The 15,535-nt window shown below is 37.3% G+C and overlaps 1 long non-coding RNA gene across 1 annotated transcript in view; it reads left to right on the top strand.

The window, feature by feature from the left end:
- LOC105882131 (uncharacterized) overlaps nucleotides 1-15,214 on the top strand; it is a 45,076-nt gene extending 29,862 nt beyond the window's left edge. Inside the window, exon 3 of the long non-coding RNA XR_012920177.1 lies at nucleotides 14,998-15,214. This is a non-coding gene — a long non-coding RNA (uncharacterized LOC105882131). The remainder of the gene's footprint in view (nucleotides 1-14,997) is intronic.
- Nucleotides 15,215-15,535: the final 321 nt, after the last annotated feature.

The following is a 15,535-nucleotide window of genomic DNA, read 5'->3' as shown; positions in this document are numbered from 1 at the left end:
CTCTAGATTACTTGTAATACCTACTACAATGTAAATGCTATGTAAATCATTGTTACATAGTTTCGTTCTTTTAATTCATATTACTTGTTGTATTGTTTTTTATTTTTTAATTTCTTCATATTTTTGATTCATGGTTGGTTGAATCCACAGATGTGAAACCCACAGATCCTAAGGGCCAGCTGTGTGTACAAAGAGATTTATTATGAGGAATGGACTCATGATTATGGAGGACACAAAGTCCCATGATCTGTCATCTGCAGCTACACCCAGGAAAGCTGGCGGTGTAGTTCCAGTTCAAGCCTGAAGATCTGAGAGCCAGAGGAGCCAGTGGTGTAGGTCCCAGTCTCAGTCCGAAGGCCCAGAGACCAGGAGTGTCTGAGGCAGAAGATGGATGTCCCAGCTCAAGCAGAGAGAGCACATTTGCTCTTCCTCTGGCTTTTTGTTCTATTTGGGCCTTCAGTGGATTGGATGGTTCCCACTCACATTGTCCAGGGTGATCTTCTTTACCCAGTCTATTGATTCAAATGCTAATATCTTCCAGAGCCTCACAGACACAGGCAGAAATCATGTTTTACAAGCTATCCAGGCATCCTTCAGGCCAGTCAAGGGAACTTATAAAATTAACCGTAACAATTAGTAAGGCCAAGTAAATTCAGTATATAGTAATTTAGACTATATTTCCTGAAATAGCTTCCTTTATGAAGCTAAAAACTGTGAAGCTTTTTCCTCTCAGCACAACCTTAAATGCTCCTCTCTGTTGACCTCTTACTTTTGCTGAACTTGATATTAGCTTTTGGCATTTTTTATGACTTCTTTGCTGCTCCTGATTTCTTCTAAAACCAACATAAACATTGTAGCTTTTAATTTCAATACAATTTCAATGTTATAAGAAAGTTGGGAAAGTAGTACAAAGAACTCCCTGAACCAATTTGCTTTATCATTCTCTTTGCATGATTCATTTAAAAATAAGTTGCAAAACATCCCTTTATTTACCCTCTAAGTATTCCTGGGTGTATTTCCCAAGAACAAATACTTCTACTTACATAAATACAGTAAAATAATCCATATCAGGATACTTAATATTAAATATTATATTGTACCTATGAATTCACATTCTATATTCAAAATTCCAGCTTTTCCTTTTCCTTAGCCTAGTATTCAATCAAGTATTATGCATTGCTTTTAGCTTCCCCATAGCTTTAGCTTCCTAGAACAGTTCCTCAGTTCCTTAACCTAGAACAGTTCCTCAGCCATTTTTTGTCTTTCTTGAGCTTTATATATTTTAAGAGAACAAGCAAATCATTTTATAGGATTTCATTCAATTTGGGTTCATCTATGGCTTCCTCATGATTAGATTCACTTCTGTATTTTCAGCAGGAATACTACAGAAATTATGTATTTCTCAGTACATATCAGGAAGCTACAATGGAGTGTTGTCGTGTAATTGGTGATATCAACTTTGACTTCTGTGTTAAGTTGGTGTCCACAGTTTGCTCCATTGTAAAGTTACAATATATCCCTTTGTATTTAATAATAAGTCATGGGGAGATCCTTAGAGATTAAGTAAATACCCTGTTACTCATCAAATACTCCACTGATGATTCTTACCTAAGTCCATTCTTATAAGGATGGTTGCAAAAGGGTAATTTTTCCCCCTAACTTTGTCATTGCTGTTGCATTTATTAGATGTCATTCAACTCTAAGATAAAGCTTTACCTTTTCCTGCATATGTTTATTGATTTATTGTTCATTTATATTAGTATTGACTCCTAGATTTTTGTTTTATTCAATGGATTATCATCTATTACTATCATTAATTATTTGAGTGCTCTAATTCTCTGAGAAAGTTAGCCAGTGGGAGCCTCTTCATGATAATTCTTGCATCCTTTTTATATACTCTGATTATTCTTTGAGAAATTCCTTACTTTCTGGCATAAAAAGATGTTTCAAGGGTTTTGTTGAGTAATAATTTCCCTGCTCCCTAGTTTCTAAGAAACCCTGGTTCCTTACTGTGAGGAATGGTGTTTTGAAATCAAGATATATGTGCTAAGTGTATTTATTTTCTTCTTTAGACTGAGGGATGATTTTCACTTTTATTTGGGGCAATTAAATTTGAGGTGCCTATTCGATAATTGAGTAGAGATGTAGAGCTGGCTTTCTGGAACTCAGAGGAGGCATAAAGAATAGAGCTATCAATTTATAAATTAGGAATATTCAGCTTATAAATAATATTTAAAGAATTTAAGATGAGAACATTGAGTAAGCTCCTTAGGGAAAGTGAGGAAAGACAAGACGAAATAGTTGAGGAAGAAGAGCCAGCCACAAAGACTGAAAAACATGGACCAGTGAAGTAGGAGACATAGTCAAAAGAGTGTAAAATATTCTGGAGAAAAGCTGGAAAGAATGTTTCAAGGAGAAAATCATCAGCTGTGACAAATGCTGCTGAGAGGTATTAGTAGATGAGATCTGAGAGTTCACCATGAGATTTGTCCACTGGTGATCTCAAGTGGGGTTTCCATGGGGTGATTGAGATGAACACTTGTTTAGAATTAAAACATAGCCGATGCCTTGCTAAGAATGAGAAGTTATGAAGTGGAGAATGTAAGTACAGACAAAAGCTTGAGAAATTTTGCAATAAATGGGAGTGGAGAAAAGAGTTGTAGCTGGAGGAAGTTGGGGTGGGTCTTTTGAAAGACGGCAGATAATACAACACCTAAGTACATTGGTAGAAATGACTCCAACAAGACAGTAAAAGGATAATGTCTGAGTATTTGGGCTGGACGGAGGACTGACCCAGAATTGACCAGTTTTCTACCATTAGCAGAAAAGGGCTGTAAAGTTAGTCTATTCTGGTCTATTCCATCTTCTTTTCCATATGTTTGCACAGCCAAGAATGCATTTAAAATGCATACAGATTCCAACAGTTATAATTTCAATATTTATTAAATTTAAAATTAGAAGTGTGTATGTAAATATGATTGCCATCTCTTAAAACTTATAACATATACATATTCTTATACACATAATAAATGTATGCACACAAATGAACACATGCACATATATTTAACTGGAAAACAACTCATAAAACAATACTAACCCTTGTGTGAAATGAGTTCAATCTTTTATCCTATTTTACTTCATTAAAGAAATGCTGGTTGAGACCTGCTAAGTTGATTTCATGAATGATACTAAGTTGGAAGAAATGGGGAAATTTGCAAGTAACAAATAATTTTAAAAATACCTTATCAGCCATGGAAAAAGTCTGTAACACAATGAAATTTAACACAGATATGAGGCTCCTTAACTTGGATAAACACCACCATCACCATCATCACCACCATCACCACCACCACCACCATCACCATCATAACTACCACCTTCACCAGCACCACCACCGCCACCACCATCACCACCACCGTCACCAGCACCACCATCACCACCACCACCACCACCGCCACCACCACCACCACCACCACCATCGCCATCACCAACATTACCACCATCACCACCACCACCATCACCAGCACCAGCAGCACCAGCACCACCATCACCACCATCACCACCACCATCACCACCACCACCACCACCACCATCACCACCACCACCACCACCACCACCATCACCACCATCGCCATCACCAACATTACCACCATCACCACCACCACCTGTGTCTGTGCTGTCTATCCACACGAGGTTCATCCTGCCACTGCTTGCTAAGAATTTAAACTTTCTGAGATGTTGCTCAATGATTGCAGCCGTTGATTCAGCACCACCATGTGTGCTTTATTCTCTTTAATATATCCCCTGGCTTCCCCCCCCCCCCCCAATCTCTATTGAAGACGCTTGCAGCAATGTAGCATCATTTCTCAACCTTCTCACTTTCAGGCAGTTGTCTTCAAATTTACTTCAGTAACTTCTCTTTGTCCTTATAATTGGAACCATTTTTGTCACTGAAATATCAAACTGACACTGTGCCTCGGGCCGTAGTCTTTCATTTGTTCACCCTTCTGCTGCCCTGCATGTGTGAATAATGCTCAAACAATCTTCTCAGCTTGACTCCCTCTGTCTTTAGAATGACTTCAAACTAAGACAGCCCTCAAATCTTGAATCAACTGGACTTGTGTCTGGCCCATCATACCTTCTTGGGTATTTCTGAATTCTAGGAAAGGGCATGAGTTGAGTTATCCCTTCATCACCTCTACCATTCCCATGAGGACTTTCTGGGAAACAGACTACACTGGATAACTTGGCTAGAGTCACCAAAACACAGCTTCTTTCTGGTCCTCAGAAAGCATTAATGTATCACCTGCAGAGTTCAGGAACATTTCCCGTTTGTTTTCCATTACAATTAACAGCCAGTCCTTTTTAGACTGTGGTCTGAGGGCCTGTGGGTTTCATAGAGGCCTCTATGGACTCCCTTAGGGCAAAGAGAGAGATAAAAAAGTGGAGAGTGTGTGTGTTTGTGTGTGGTGGTGGTGGGAATTCAGGACTCCACGGCCCCTTCATTGAAGTTGCCACGCTTTTAATATTTTTATATACTAGACTTCCACATGAAGACTTCTTTTTTAGTTCAAAATACTAACGGGGGGTACAAGTGTTTTTGTTACATGGATGAATGGTATACTGCTAAAGTAAGGGCTGGCTTTTGGTGTGTCAGTCACCAGAGTAGTGTGCATCGTACCCAACAGGTACGTTCTTATCCCTCATCACCCTACCACTCCCACTTCTTCATTTCCAATGGCCTTTCTTTTTAACCTTCTATCAGTAACTCCCATAGAACTCTTAATTATAAAAGACAGTGTGAATAAGATTACCCAAAAAATTATTATTAAATGCTTTTAAAAATTCAGCAAGCAGCATTAAAAAGATATCAATTCCATTAGGGAACTTGTATTGCTCTATTAACTCTCATGTGAGGGAGTGGGGCAATCTTTAATGATCCAGGAGGGCTTGCCCTGGTTGGTCTTGATGGCATAATAATAGTTTTAAATTTTATGTGGGCAAAGTAGAGAATAATCCAGAGGTTTCCTTTTGTGCTTCCTGCCATTTCCTATTACAAAATAAAGTGAATAGAGTGGAATTGGCCTTAACCTTGGACTTGGTTTTTTATCATATGCCATTTATCTGCAAGGTAGACAAAAAGGTCCATTGCACCTTTCTCCGAAGGCCCATTCCAATTTTGAACTGGTCTCTCCCACCTGATGCGTCACTGAGGGCTGTTTTTTGCTTTGTTGTCTGTGACAGTCTTACAGAGCCCGCACCAAGCCGCTAAGTATAAAATCTTATCCCTAATGGCTTCTTGGAAGCTAGGTTGTGAGTGCAGATTGTAAACTCAGATTGCCTAAATTAGTATCACTGCAACTTTCTAGATGTGGGTCCTTGGGCTAGTTAGAAGATTTTTCTGTGCTTCAATTTATTCATCTATAAAAGGGTGTTGATAAGTATAGTACGTGACACAGAGAGATATGAGGAACACATAAAGCACTTGGAAAAGTGCCTGGTGCACAGTGACTTCTCAAGTGAAGTTAAATTTATTATTCCCACATAACTTTAATTCGTTCCAATCTAAGTTAAGATTGAGATTTTACTGTGAGAGAATGCTGCTGGTCTGAATTACTGTATCAAAGTAAAAAAAGTTTGAAAAAGTACATATATACACATACATTCACACATGTGGAAATATGTATTTTTGATTCATTTCTTAATGCATGATGAGAATACAGTGAGTCAATTTGGTTGCCATCTAGCTTTATAAATCATGATATCCATTCCACAGAGATATTTTGAGTTTGACATATTCTAAATACTTCAAACATTTTAACAAGAAAAATCCTTTTTTGATGAAATAAATGGCTTTTTACACTCACTGATTTCCTCTGCCTTGTCACCACTCTCCCACTTCCTCTGCTGTCATTGCTAATAGCTTTTTAATGGCATCTACCACAAAGTGCTTTCACATTTAGGAATATCAAAAGCACGGAAGCATGTTAGGCTGGAAGCAAAAATTGGGATTATCTAGTGCAAGCAGCCCCATTTGCTAGGCCTTCTACTTCCTCCTGGAAATGAGAGGTGTCAGCACAAGGCAATTCTGTTCTTAATGCCCCAGGGAACTGGTGATGGAGACCTAAACAAAATTTTGCTTCTGATTCTCACCTGCCAGGTGCTTAGTGATGCCTGTTGAGTAGATTGGGCACTAATAATTCCACTACTGCATTATCAGTGATCTATGGACTAGTCATTGTCCTACGCTGATTATGATGCTCTTTGTTCTTTCTGGAACCAGAGGTGACATACTAACTGCCATAGTTCAGTTTAGGGTTTTCAATGACTCCATTGCTCTGGCTGGATATTTCTGTGTATCATGTTAAGGTTTGTGCAAATGCTGAATCCTGAGATTTGGCTCTTTTTTAAATGCATACAACACATGCTGCCATCTCTCTGGATAGCATGGTGTCATTGAAGAGGCAGTAGAGACCCCTGTTGTATTTGGCAAGAGGAAAAATCCCTTCAGGCTGAGTGCTGCTTTTGACTCAGACTCATCACTAATAATAATTGTTCTTTGTTATTTTTTGTTTGCAATATCAGGTGACACTATCGCACTGCACACACCTGAAATCCAGATAGCTGTAGCTGTGGTTAGCATTCTATTTTTGCTAATCAGGGATGTTATTATTTTAGTTGTTTTCTGTCTGCTATACCTATTGGTTACATGGAGAGAGATTAGAGACATAAGGGAGGAGATGTCTTGGTCTATCCAGGCTGCTATAACAAAAACACCATAGACCGGGTGGCTTTTAAACAACAGAAATTTATTGTTTACTGTTCTGCAGGCTGGGAAGTCCAAGATCAGGGTGCCAGTAGATTCAGTGTTTGGTGAGAGCTGCTCTCCAGTTTATAGATGGCTTTCCTCTCATTGTACCCTCACATGAAGGAAGGAGTGAGGAAGTTTCTTTTATAAGGGCACTAATCCCATTTATAAGGGCCTCACCTCCTAATAACGTTATATTGGGGGTTAGGTTTCAACTTATGAATTTTATGGAGACATAAACATTCAGTCTGCATCAGGGGATAAAGAAAAAGATGAGAGAGAGAGAGAGGATTTATAGCTTTTGTTTTAGTTGGTATTATTTTGGGTAAAAGGAACAGAAACCAACTCTAATCAATTTCAGCAAGAAATTTCCTTATAAGGATACTAAGTATATCATGGAACCAAAGAACAGGAAGGTTCCTGGGCCTCAGGAAAGCCCTTGCAGGGATTCAGGATCTGCACCCCCATTAAGGCTCTTGCTTCCTTTGGCTTTCTACTCTTTACTCTGTTAGGTTTATATTTTCCTCTTACTCTAGAGCAGCTCTTTTGCTCTTTCTCCTACATGGCAGGACATGGCCACAACTCCCAGGCTTTGTATTATAGATCACGATGTAGGCACACAAACAGAGATTGTCTCAATTCTCTTGACTCTGGTCCCTATTTTCAAAAGGAAGGAAATCCACTGGCCAGTGAGCAGGTCATGTTGTAGCCTGGCAGCTCTTGCGACAACCACCCAGATTGCAGAGGGATGCTGGGCACACAACTGCACAGCGATCACTTACGATATTTTAGTCAAAATTCTTTTCCTCAAGCCAGTGTTGAATTAATTGCTACAAATTTCTGATTATTGTCACCTCCTTGTCCCATAGTTTAACCAGTCAGAAGAACCCATACTTTCATATGTCCTAACTCCACTCACTCACGTTTCAAATGGCATTTTACCATTACAGACTTTGATGAATGAGTCTCTTAATCTACATTATTGACTGTTTTGTTTACTTTCCTGTTCCTTTGTCAGGCTCACCTTTAAAAAACCCACATGTTACAAAACTTTTAGCATGCTCTCTCCTCTGATCATTTTGGTTTCCTTTCTCTGAACGTTTTTCACTTCATGGACTTTGAGTTATTGAATGAGAAATGATTTCTAGTAAAACACTTGTGCTATTTATTATGAAATTCTAGATGGCCCATCAACTCAATTTTAAAAATCATAAATTTCATCTGTATTATATATGGTGTCCCCTGGTACTGAAATATACTTCATTATAGATAGACTGTGTTATGTTCAAGAAAATAATCTATTTATTTTGCTCAATTTTGGAAGTGACAAGTGGAGGACAAATTGTTCATGACTAGCAAAAGAAAGGTGAAAAATGTAACTTTCTAGCCCACAAGGTGAAAAATGTAACTTTCTAGCCCACCTTCTCAGAGACCTATTACATCCTGTCTGTGTAGAGTCAGTTATCTGGGCCATCTATTGGTGACAGCTGGATCCTAGTGGGGTTGGCTCAGCTTATACCAGAATCTTAGGTTGTTTATTTGAAAACTGAAGTTCTGGATGAGGCAAAATGCCTTTCCTTTTTTTTTTTTCATATTGAAAGAACAAATTTTATTTTAGTTATATGACTTTTCAAACAAAGGGTAAAGGAAATATTTAATATGATATCAAAATTGATATGGGTAATTCTAAATCAGAATCTCCATCAATACACAATGAAACTAAAGAAGAGGAAGGCATATTAGAAATGCTTTCTTTTAACAAGAACACCTCATTCTCCATATAAAGATTTCAGTCTCTGGCCCCTCTTCCCAAATAAAAGTCTTCAAAAAGATTTCTTTAAAATTATGAGACACAAGAGGTAGGATTATTTGAAGATTAAAGGTCAGAAGATGGATTGAGGATGTTTTTCCTTTTTCCCTTTCCCTTCCTCGCATTTTTTTTCTATTTTCTTATCCTTTTCCATAGGTTTTTTTTTTGTTCCTGTGCTTTTTTCTTCTCTCTCTAATCTCTCCCCCTGCCACTATCTATAAAACATATTATAAGGAGGATAGGGTAAAGTGTGCCCCATTCACATGAGCTAAACAGCAGGATGTAAAACAAAGACAGTATGAAATTATCCATGAGAATTGTGCCATACCACCATGTTTGTTTTACAGCTATTTAAAAATTGCATATTTTAAATCAGGAGCATTGCCAAAGTAAACGATTGTGGAGAGAATTTCCTCTGCCACCCTATGTTGTTTGCTTTGTCCACACAGCATTCTTTGCTTCTGCTGTTAGTCCTTCTGTTGCTCTGTGTGACTTCCTTTCTATGCTTCTTATACCACTTCTCTTTCACCCATGTTTATTTCTTTGTCATGATTTTTTGTTTCTTCCAAAGATAAACAAGGATGGCTGGTACATTTTTGAAAATTTGGGTAAAGGCATATTTTGTGATATAACAATCACAATTTTTTACAATCATAATATAATACAATTTTTTCTACTTTACTGTGACTAGCTCAGGTAGGGTTTGTGTTTTCAGCGTTTAGAACATTACATGCTGTATAGGAGGTGCCCAATAACACTTGTGGACCAGATTGGGTACTAATATTATTTTAGCTTTTTAATTTGGTATAATTTTAGATTTATGGAAAAAATTATAAATATAGGAAGTTCCTATATAACCTTCACTTAGCATCCCTCTCCTTAATATGAACATGTACCCTAACTATGGTTCATTTCTCAAAATAAAAAACATTAACACTAGTACTACACTATTAAACTATAAACTTCATTCAGATTTTACCTATTGTTTCACTAATGTTTTTTCCATTCCAGGATAGACTCTATAATATCATCTTGGTTTTTGTCATCATGTTATTTTAGCCTTCTATAATCTCAGATACTATTTTTAAAATTTACCTTTTATGATTTTAATTTTATTAATTTATGATGTTAAGTAGTATGAGTGCTAAGAAAATAAACAGAAATATGAAAAATAAACTAAATCATTTTTCAATGATTTCAATTCTGTTTAAATTTAGATTGCCTAATGTAAGTATGGTAGAAAGGAAAATTATCAGATTTAAATTTTAAAATTCTGGAAAGCGAACATTTTCCCTGACATTTCTTGGCTTTTCAAATTGCCTTTATTTAATAATATAGCTCTTATTTATTGACTTTTGCAATATAGCAAAGATTTATTAGCATTAATAATTCAAACTGTACTAGATTAGCAAAATTCTTCCTGGGTTTTGAAAAATGCATTTTAAAGTTTTATTATTGTAAACAAATTAAATTCCAAAGGAAATATTTTTGGAAACAAAAAGGTTAGGATTCTTGAGTCAATCTTCAGATTTTTGTGCTAATGCTGGTAGGATTTTTAAAGATCATCAGAATAGCTCAATATTTCTAATATATTGACTACTGCTTTATGTGTTACTTTTCTTCCATACATTCTAGCTGCACTTCCTGTACACAGTGAAATCATATTAACATACTACACAAAAGTTTTTGCCTTTTCTCCAGTAACCCAAAAAAAGTCCCAGTTTTTTTCTAAACTGTATGGTATATTACGGCACTTTTAAAAAAAAATGTCTGGTATTGCCCAACAAAGCCAAGTATAATCCTTGGAACATCATATGCATTCCAAAAAGATTTTTTGATAGATTCAATAATAGGAGATCTGAATCAGAAAAAAATAGCTGCGAAAACGCTTCACGAGAACCCTGAAGCTCAGTCTAAGTCCCCGCCCGCCATCTTGTGGACACAATGAGAATTGCAACAGATTCTGTCTAAACCACGACCGTTCAGGTAACAAAGGAGGAAACATTGAGGCTTTTATTTATTTATTTATTTATTTAATTTATTTTATTTTAGCGTATTATGGGGGTACAAGTGTTAAGGTTACGTATATTGCCCATTCCCCCCTTCCCCCTCGAGTCAGAGCTTCAAGCATGTCCATCCCCCAAATGTTGCACATCTACTCGTTGTGGTTGTATATACCCATCCCCTCCTCCCCCCTCCCTGACACCCCATAAATGTTATTCCTATATGTCCACTTAGGTGTTGATCCGTTAATACCAATTTACTGGTGAGTACATGTGGTGCTTGTTTTTCCATTCTTGGGATGCTTCCCTTGGTAGAATGGGTTCCAGCTCTATCCAGGAATATACAAGAGGTGCTATATCACCATTGTTTCTTAAAGCTGAGTAGTACTCCATGGTTTACATAATCAGATGATTAAGATGAAAAGGAGTTTACATTTAAAATTATGTCAATTACTGATGCAATTTCAAATAGAATTATCAGAAATTTCTGTCTTATGATTGATCTGGTTAGAGTAGAAGAATGTGAAAAATCTGTGATATTTTCTTTAAACTTTTCAGAGTTTTCTTAAAAATCTATGATGCTTAGGTTAGAAACAAAAAAAGACTTGATAGTAAGCAGTGAGTGGAGAAGATCAGGTAAAGAAATGAAAATCTTCTCTGCAGATGGTGGATAGAGGCATCACCGCTGGCGTTTTGGCCTTGTATAGTCACATCACACAAGCAGAATGGGGTGAGCAGTGTCTGCAGACAAATGCATCTGAGCATAACCTTTTTCTTTTCTTCACCTCTTCCTTCTTTGTCCTCCTGTATCACCACAGACCTGCACCACTCTTTTAATTTTATTCTCTTCTACAATCTTTTTGTGTATACAGGGTTAGAGCCGCTTTCTCTACACCCATCATTGATTCCACCTATTGATGCTTTGAGCCTCCATGGAGTCTGGCTCACAGTAGGTACACTGTGTATCCTTTAATGTTCTTTATGTTCTTTATGGAGTGGTTGTCTCCTTGGCATTTTTACCATTTTGCATCCCAGTTTTTCTCTATATTGTGCCTTTTTGAAATGTCATGGATATTTTTCTCTGTAATAATCAATTCATTTCAAGTCTTTTCTGTTGCTCAGCCTACAGCCCTACACCTCTCCATCTCCTGTCTCATTTGCCTCTTCCAGTCATGTCTTTGTCCTTCCAAATGTCTCAAATTCCAAAATAAAACACAGCTGTCTTTTCTCTTCATTGTTGTTCACTGCCAGCCAGATAGTGAGAATATTTACATCATTATAGATACAATGTGCACGTGAGGACTTTAATAGAAATGAATATACATCTTGGAATTTAAGAAATCATTAGCACATGTCAGGGGTAGCACAGACAAAAGGAATCAGTTCTAGTTCCTCAGTATGGAGTGGAATAACAACACCTATGGAGATTTTCTTCTCTCTAGGCAAGTGTCTTTAACTATTATTTCTATTGCTGTAGTTGTCTCAGTTCCTATTTGATAGTACATAGATCTGTACAAATGCTGAGCCTGCAAATCTCTACACAAACTCTTTGAAAGATCAAGTTTCCTAAAAGCAGCAAACATGCTATAAAACATAACTATGTACCAGGCATTGTTTCAAGTGCTTTATGTAGAGTAATTTATTTTATCTTCACAGCCCTGTGAGGGAAAACTATCATTATTCCTATTTTAGAGATGAGGAAATTAAAGTATATAAAATATTTCTTACATCATAGCCCCAGAGGACCTTATCCAAATCAGGTATCTAGGTTACAAAACTCCTAAGTGGTAGAGCCAGGATTTGGACCTAGGCAGTTGGGCTCTAGAATCTATGCTCAGAACCATGGATTCCTGTGGTGTATCAAGACATCTGCTATTGGTGAAGACCTGGGGTTAGGGTGAGAGGAGCATTTAATAGGCTCCTTGGCTTTAGAATTATCTAATATGCTCCAGCAATCACAGTTAGCACATTAACACTAACAGAATGAATATTAGATGTCAGGAATATGTCTTTTTCTTTTCTTTTTTTTATTTCAGCATATTATGGGGGTACAAATGTTTAGGTTACATATATTGCCTTTGCCCCACCCAAGTCAGAGCTTCAAGCATGCCCATTCCCCAGACAGTGTACATCAAACCCATTTGGTGTGAATGTACCCTCCTCTCCCCTCCCACCTGCCTGACACCTGACAAATGTTACAACTGTATGTGCACATAAGTGTTGATCAGTTAATACTCATTTGCTGGTGAGTACATGTGGTGCTTGTTTTTCCATTCTTGTGATACTTCACTTAGTAGAATGGGTTCCAGCTCTATCCAGGAAAATACAAGAGGTGCTATATCACCATTGTTTCTTAAAGCTGAATAGTACTCCATGGTATACATATACCACATTTTATTAATCCACTCATGTATTGATGACACTTGGGTTGTTTCCACATCTTTGCAATTGTTTAGAGTCTATAGACATCATATAGAACACCAAGTGCAGGATCTCAAGGGGAATATTTTCATACTGTTTTTGTGGAAAACACCCAGATAGAGCGTTCCTCATTTAACGATAAGAAATCAGATAAAATAAATATTAGACCTATGAAAAGAATTGTCCAATTTAAAGAATGAGAACATTTTTCTCAAATTGTAGCAGAAAACCAGATTTTTAAAAGTACTTAAAACACAAAACAAAAGCAAAGTTTATAAACTATTTGCTTTGGAATTTCAATAAAATACCAGAAAAAAATTCTATAAAAAAGATGGCTAGTATATATATATTATACAATATACATACATATATTATATAATACAGATATATGACAGGAAATACCAAAAAACTAAGTGCCTTTTATGCAGGTGAAAATAAGAAAAACCTTTTACAAAATCTAAAAATGATGTAGCATGATTCATAGTTTCAATAGAAGCAGTAAAGGACATAATAGATACTCAAAAAACTCTATCAAAATGAAAAAGAAAATGTTCCTGATCAGAAAAAAATAAAGTATGAATAAAACTAAAATAAGTGAGAACACAAAGCTTTACTGACCCCAAACCAGTTATGTGTAAAACAGGCTCACCACGAAATAGCAAGTAAAATGGTGAAAACAAACAAACAAACAAACAAACAAAACCCTAGACATACCCCGATGAATTGTCAAATTTCAGAGATAGTGCTCTATTTAAATGTCCAGGCAGATAAACAAAACAGAAACAGATCAGGGTAGCTACAAATTAATTGAAATGAAAGTGGTTTCACATTTCTTTGCAACATTAGTGTTGGACTCTAAAGGCACAACACTTACATCCACTCCTGAGAAAAAATTGTGACTCTATTTTTCTCTTTATTCATGAGACATGTGTGTGTCCCATGCTCGCCCCTTCCTTTCAGACTATTGCCTAGTCCTGTCCACTCCTTTGTCCATCATAACTCTCAGAACTGGCCTCTTCTCCCCATCCCCCTGGCACTACCTCAGTTCCAGCCACCCTCATCTCTTGCCTGTAACAAGGCAAGACTCCTGTTACGCGTCCCTGCCTCCACTAAACTCAGTGCTCTTCTCTATTCTCCATGAGGGGCCAGAATGGTCCTTCTAAAACACAAATCTCATAATGAAAACCTTGCAGTGAGGGCCCCTGGCACTGAGGACAAAGTCCAATCTCCTTAGCGTGGCAAGTATGACCCAGCGTGATCTGTCCAGACTCTGTTCATCGCTTCAGTCCTGCCTCTAGTTGACCTGAGTTAGTTGCTGTACCCTGACTAAATCAGGTTCTCTTGACTTCGAGTCTTTATAAATTCTATCCCCCTTGTCTGAAATGCCCTTTTCTCTACTCCCTACCTTACCTGTCAGTCCTTTAGATTTCTTTCTTCTTAAGACTGAATCAGGTGTCATTTCCATGAACTTCTACATTATCAATATCATTCTGAACTTACCCTTAATATTACATTTATTACAATACTTTGAAATCATGTTGTTTTTTTTTCTTTGTCTTCCCCACTAGCTTGTGATTCCTTTTAGATCAGTGGTCCCCAACCCTTTTAGCACCAGGGACTTGTTTTCATGGAAGACAATTTTTTCACAGATCGGGGTAAGGGTAGAGGATGGTTTCTGCATGATTCAAGCACATTACATTTTTGTTCACTTTATTTCTGTTATTACATTGTAATATATAATAATTATACAACTCACCATAGGTTGGGGACCCCTGTTTTAGGCGCAGTTTTGTATGTACAAAACCCAGTATGTGGCACATCAAAGGTGCCTAGTAATATTGAGTTAATGAATGAAATACTTTCTAGAAGAGTCATAGTTCTTTTCATAGCAAGTAATCTCTTTACACAAAAAGATTTGTTCATAGGCCTCATTTCTGTCCCTTTCTGCTTCCTAGAAGCACCTGCTGTGAAGAATGATGGGGAAAGAAGTCAGAGAAGGTGATGATGTCTGGCAGCAAGAGAATAAAGACAGCAAATAAACTTGCCTTCATAGAGTGGACCGGGCCATTCCAAGACCATCTTTTTGGAAAAGAAGCCAGACCAGAGGCAGGTACTCAGTTGTGCCAGTTGGGATGTTTTTTGCTTGGGTGATGGGAGGAAAAAGTCAAAACAAAATGCTAGAAGACCCTGGAAGATCAATTTTCAGTGTCCAATTAAAGGTCAAGATCAGTTCTCCTTAGGTTGTGCATGCTAAGGAAAACTTTTTGATCTTTATTTGTTCTTGTGCTTTATTTTTATCTCATGGGGGTGGCCCCTTCTCTGCTCTAAGAGTATCATCTACTCTCATTGGACCAGTCCCCCTGGTAAATGATATTTTAGAAATCTGTTGGGAGGGTGTTTAGTTTTTGTCCCAGTGACCAAAAGGCACTACTGACACTTAGTGAGCAGGAAACTGAGGCGTCTGGATGTCTAACAATGTTCAGGAGAGTCCTG

Source organism: Microcebus murinus, chromosome 7 (genome assembly GCF_040939455.1).
Source record: "Microcebus murinus isolate Inina chromosome 7, M.murinus_Inina_mat1.0, whole genome shotgun sequence".
In the NCBI taxonomy this organism is placed as follows: domain Eukaryota; kingdom Metazoa; phylum Chordata; class Mammalia; order Primates; family Cheirogaleidae; genus Microcebus; species Microcebus murinus.
This window is presented reverse-complemented; position numbering and strand designations above follow the sequence as displayed.